Source organism: Pezoporus wallicus, unplaced genomic scaffold, assembly GCF_028554395.1.
Source record: "Pezoporus wallicus isolate ANWC-B61680 ecotype Strahan unplaced genomic scaffold, APGP_CSIRO_Pwel_v1 contig_6275, whole genome shotgun sequence".
In the NCBI taxonomy this organism is placed as follows: domain Eukaryota; kingdom Metazoa; phylum Chordata; class Aves; order Psittaciformes; family Psittacidae; genus Pezoporus; species Pezoporus wallicus.
The window spans coordinates 1,541,316-1,547,315 of NW_026636901.1; positions in this window are offsets into that span (position 1 = coordinate 1,541,316).

Consider the following 6,000-nt stretch of genomic DNA (forward strand, 5'->3'; position numbering starts at 1 on the left):
TTAGAGAACCTTTAATGTATTAGACATGATTCTTCCGAAACTGGTTCAGGACTAAAAGTTGATTGAATTAAAACCATTATATGTATATAATGCCAACTAAAGAACAGGATATAATCATCTTAACTTTTAAATTTCTGAATAACTGACTTTTTTACTAATTTAGAATTTACTATAATCCATATTACTGGCAAACATATACATGGACAACTAGCAAACAGAGGTAAACTGATGGAGTTTCATTACACTGTGAAGAAGTAAAGTATAGACTGAGGTTCTCAAGCAATTTATTTTTATTTAAAGCATTATAATTCAATTTACCTTAAAGAAATCTACTGAGTATTTAAACTGAGGTATCTGAAATCAGAATTTGGCTTGATGCTTCAGCAACTATTAGATCAAGGTGTTAAGGATACTCATTGGCCACGTCTTTTTTTTTCAGGTAAACAATTGTCTTTTTTTTAGCATTTTCTCTATTAATTCACGAATCTGTGCCCTTGGAAGAAGTCTATAAGAAAGCTACAATAAATGGAGATGGAGAAGTTGATGAAATTCCTACACAGAAAGGTCAGAACAACAGAGGTACTGATCTTCCTTGAACTGCCACGTTCAGCTGTGTGCATTTTCCACCTGGCTGCAGTGAGACTGAATGGAAGATACCAAATGTTGTTCTCACTGAGAAAAATTTGCACGAGGGAGTGCTCACACTGAACTGGGTGAGGCCACAAACTGCAAGTATGAACCTTATGTATGCAGTCTCACCTGGATGTGGTAATGAATAAGGCCATGGCCTTATTTCATTACTGAAATGAAACCAGGTACAATGATACCAACCAGCCCATGAAATCAGATTTGTGCATTATCTATGAGCATTGTCAGATTGTTTGCTTGTTTGCTTCTTTGATTCTAAATGTGAACTTTTAGAGGATTATGGGTCACCTATTGAAGGGCTATGCGGAGAATGAGGTGCCAGGAATAGAGCAGTGCAGTAAACCAAAAGGTTAAAAAAGGTTAGTAACTGCATTTGGTGGTGGATGTTTTTTGCACAGCTTCTTCTGAAAGATTTTTCAGAATATATTGAATTTCTGAGGTAGCTGGTATTAGTTTCCTCCAAAAGGCAACAGGTTCAGAAACTTACAGTGTACAGGTTTACTACAGAACTACAATTAACAGGCCTACTCTAGGCAGTAAAAATTTACTAGCTGTTTAGCCTGAAAGCAAATATGTAGCTCAAAATAGATGTTTTAGAGATTTTTTTTCCAGGGATTGATTTCTGCTTAAACCAAGAAGTTTGCTCATGTTTATTTTTACATTCTCTAACATCAGACAAAAGAGTTTGGATGCTTTTGTGCCAGCTTCTTTCTTACCTCTACAGACAGTTAATGACTGTTCAAGTCACTTGTGTGAGAAAATATCAATCTGAAAAGTAAACAGACTATTTCTTCCCTTCTGCCAAAGAAGGAAGTGGAAGATTCTTCAAACCACCCCCAGATATGATGCCCTTTTCCACACACAAGTAAATCTTTTGCAATATCTCAAAATATCTGTTCTGTGTTAGCATGTTCTGGTTGCCAAGTCCAAGAACAAAGTTGCCAAAATTCGTGATGGCGTGTACTAATCTCTGATTCTTTTTTTAGGCAACAAAGGACTACCTGAATTTTTTAATTAAACCTGATACTGCACTGATGATGGCTGTCGGGGAAAAAAAAAAAACAAACAAAAAACGGTTTGTGGGGTTAATGAGTTCTGTAAGGTAAAGTAGACTCTATAAAGTCCTCTGCTCAACCCGTTTTGCAGCATAAATTACAGGTTTCCACTGTTATTTCTTTGCCAAGGTAAATAGTGTGAGGCAAAAGGAGCAATCCAAGTGCAGGAGGTAGTGATATTAATAATGTAGAAAAACTGGTTAGAACATCTCCATATTAATATAGCACTGAGTTAGATGGGCCGTTTTGAACCTCTGCAGCTCAGGATATGCTTTAGAAAATAAGTAGTAAGTGGAAGAAGAAACATTCTAAAATAATCCTGAGGGTTTTTTTGGTGGGTTTTGTTTGGTTGTATTTTTAGTTGGTTATGGGTTGGTTTTTGGTTTGTTTTTGTTTGTTTGCTTGTTTTTGGGTGGGAAGTGTGGAGGAAAACATGATTTTTAATTATAAATCCCAATCAGCAAAACAGTCATTGTTTTAATTTCTGATGGCTGCAGCTTAACTGAGAACTGAGAAAGAACCATGCAGTGCTTCCACAATGTAATTAATTTAGCAACAAACATACCAGCTACATTATTCAGACCACACAAACCTTGCTGCTCTTAGGACAAGACTAACTGACCCACAGCAGCTCTTGAAGAGCAGCTCTGCCAGACCTCACATATAGCATGTGAGTTAGCTTCCCATATTTAGTACCAGCAGTTAGTTTCCATCATCCACCAAGGAACTCACTGAAAACCAGCAGGTCTTATTTGGGGAAAAAGGCAGAGCAAGTGTCATGCAAGTGTCATCCTGTGAGACAAATCGGTGATGCAAAAGTGGATATCCCAGTTACAAAAAGCTATTTAATACAAACTCCCAAGTAAGGATAGAACCAACTAGATGCCATGCTTGAGTCAAAGAACACATTTTCTTCATTTGCAGGCCTGGTTTTGGCGTCTTCCACATTATCAGATACAGCTCTTTGGCATATGCAGCACTGCCACTTTTGCAATGGTATTAACACAGTAGGTTGCATGCTGCTGAGTAAAAAGTAAAAAAAAAAACTGGAGAGAAACGAGAAAGAAAATATGATGAAGTATTCTGCACTTGAAAGAAATTGAGAGGAGTTACATGAGGAAGTGAATTTGATTTAACAGTTCAACTCTAAGTACTGCAGTAGGGCTACTTGTTTCTTTAAAATCTTACTAATGTGGGTGATTATTAAACAATGCGCATCCTAAATGCACCATGGGTTGCAAAAAAAAACAGCAGGAAACACATGGGTAGAATAACAGTTTTTTGCAGCAGCTGTGACCCAAAGAACAAGTCTTTTATTCTTTCTTATTTGGTGTCTTTTTGCAATTAGATAGTGGATATTAGAATTGCGCTTGATTTGATATTAGGGTAGGATATTGTTTTGGAAGAAGTAAACAGGAAAAATGAAATCCTTTTGCTTATTTTTTCTAAATATTGCTTCTAATACAAATTTGCCTGTCTATGGAAGAGCAGCTAGCTTCGGAGGAAATGCAGCTTGATTTTAACCTTAATTTTTTCAATACATACATGCTTAATAGAAAGCAGTTTTATGCTTCGGTGGTTTGTTGGAGTGTTTTTGTTTATGGAATCCATATTGCTGTTGTCTGTGCTGTGTAATCACTGGAAGAAAGTAATTCTGAAGGAATTGCTTGGGGTAGGGTCACAGTTTTTTTCCTGGGATTTGTTGGATGGGGTTCTGATCAACCTGGTCTAGTGGAAGGTGTTCCTGCCTATGGCAGGGGGTTGGAAATAGATGGTCTGTAAGGTCCCTTCCAACCCAAACCATTCTATGATTCTATTCCCCTCCTGTTGTGCCAAATAAATAAGACCAGAAACTGGTCTTACATTACTTCTAGGATTCTTCTTTGTATGTGTTTTTTGTATTTATAGCTTTGGTTTGACTCTTGTCAATGGGTAGGGCAGGAGTAGCCCAGGTTTGCTGGCAAGAGTAAGTAACTGCATAGTGAGGCAACTTTCAGGAGACTGATGCAGAGTAACCCTTCTGTCCTACAGCATGCATGGGTCAGACACAGGCTGCTTGTGGGAGTATTGCGGTTTTATGCACAGCAATTGGAAGGTAGCTCAAAACCCAAGTGTGGAAATTATAGCTAACTCTTTCCTTTGCTCTCTTGCACTTGTGCAAGTTTTGCCATGGTAAGAAAGCATGGGTTAGCATGGACAGGGGTCTCTTTGCAGTGTGTCATGGTTTAACCCCAGCTGGTAACTAAAAAAGCCATGCACACAAGCAAAGCAAAACAAGGAATTCATTCACTATTTTCCATCACTAGGCAGGTGTGCGCATTTCCCAACCCCAGGAAAGCAGAGCTCCATCATGCATAACACTTATGTGGGAAGACAAACACTATCACTCCACATTTCCCCCTTTCTTCTTCTCCTCCCAGCTTTATATACGGAGCAGGATGCCACATGGTCCGGGATATCCCTCTGGTTAGTTGGGGTTGGCTGTCCTGGCTGTGAAGCCAGTGAGACTCTTGAGGCTGTGTAAGCAATGCTCAGCAGTAACTAAAACATCCCTGTATTATCAGCACTGTTTACACCACAAATAAAAATCATAGCCCATATCAGCTACTACAAAGTAAATTAACACTAACCCAGACAAAACCAGCACACAGTGGCAAGCATGAGCAATGATTAAGGAAATTTCTTCAGTGGGCAGCAGAAAAAACGGTTGCTAAATGAGAAAGTGATCGCCTTATACAGATGGCAGTGCTGTCATAAATGTAGGCATGTCCTGCATGTGCTTGGGACCCACATCAAATATTGTGATGGTAGGAGTATTATAAACTCCAGGTTCGTCTTAGCAATGAGAAGTTTTCACCAGAATCCTTCTTTTTTTTGCTTAGCCATTGCTTACTGTGTGACCAAGGCTGTAACAGCAAGCCTGGGGAAAGAAAGAAGGATATTACTGTAAAATAACTACCATTCAAACACAAACATTGCAGCCATTTCTTTCATCACCTCCTCCCTGCAATGTCAGTCAGCTGGGCAATAATTTTCATCTTCTACTCTGATACTACAGCTTAGGTGAAAAATCTTTCTCCCTTGTAGCTTGAAAATTAACAAAGCCTCTTCAGCTTTCCATAAAGAGAATAGAGGTGACAGCCTATGCAGGATATTCCTTGACATAAGAAAGCAAATCTACCACGGGGCAAAGTATCTTGTGTGGGTTTGAGAGGGTACTGTTCTTCCCAGTACTTTTAAATACCCTAACTACAATGAAAAGGCCCAGCAGTCACTGGTCCAGTTTTTTATTCTCTATGTCATCATGAAATCAGTTCTTGCAGTTAAGACAAACAGTTTTTACAAACTGGCTTGCTTTCTTTTATAAAGTGTTTCCAAACTTGCAAAGTATTGTTAGCATCAAATATCTGTTCTTTTTATCTCCATTTTCATTGCCACCTAAGCTTATGCTAACAGGCTATACTCTCTGTGAGATTACTCTTTTCTGTAAGCACCTTTTAGCACCTTCGCCTTCTATTCTTCCCCATGAAAAGTAAGAATTTTAAGTTCTAGGTCAGAAAATGTTATGATATGGAATTTTTTTGTTTTGCTTTCCAACTCATCAGAAAGAGAAATGACCAGATCCACCAAAATCTGAAATGAAGTTATTTCTGGTTTTGTTACATTTAATGAGCTGAAAAATCCCTTGCACATCCTACTGTTTGTAGATCTCTTAACAGATCTCAGCTCACTACCTCCTGTAACATATTATTACTGCTTACATTCAATTTCTGCAGGAATACTGATCAGAAATAGTTTGACACTAACCTTTAAGTTGCCTAACATCTGTTCATCTGTAAGGCATTGCACAACCCATGACAATACAGTAAACATTTCCTAACCTACTTCATTGAGATCCCCAGACTTGTTCTTCTACGTTTCACTGTGGGATTCCTGGTGGCAATCTGAGTTGACTGTTGAGAAATACAAAGTATTTTGGAACACCGACTCTCAAACATATAAGAATCTTATTTAGTCATCTCCAAAGGTGGAAGCTGCCTGAGATATCTTGCACTGTACTACTTTTACTTCTGCTACCAAAGCCTTTATCAGCAGGATTCTCCTGAAAATTGCACCAAACCCTTAATCAGGCTGTGTTGTATCATTTTGTAGCAAATTAGAAATCTAAATCAAAGGCTTTAATTGCTTTCATATGTGACAGACTAGTCAGTAATATTTTGATCTGGTCAGCTGTGGCTGGAAAAAGTATGTGAGATACACACCTGATGTTCAGATGGCCATTGTTATAATTCAGCCT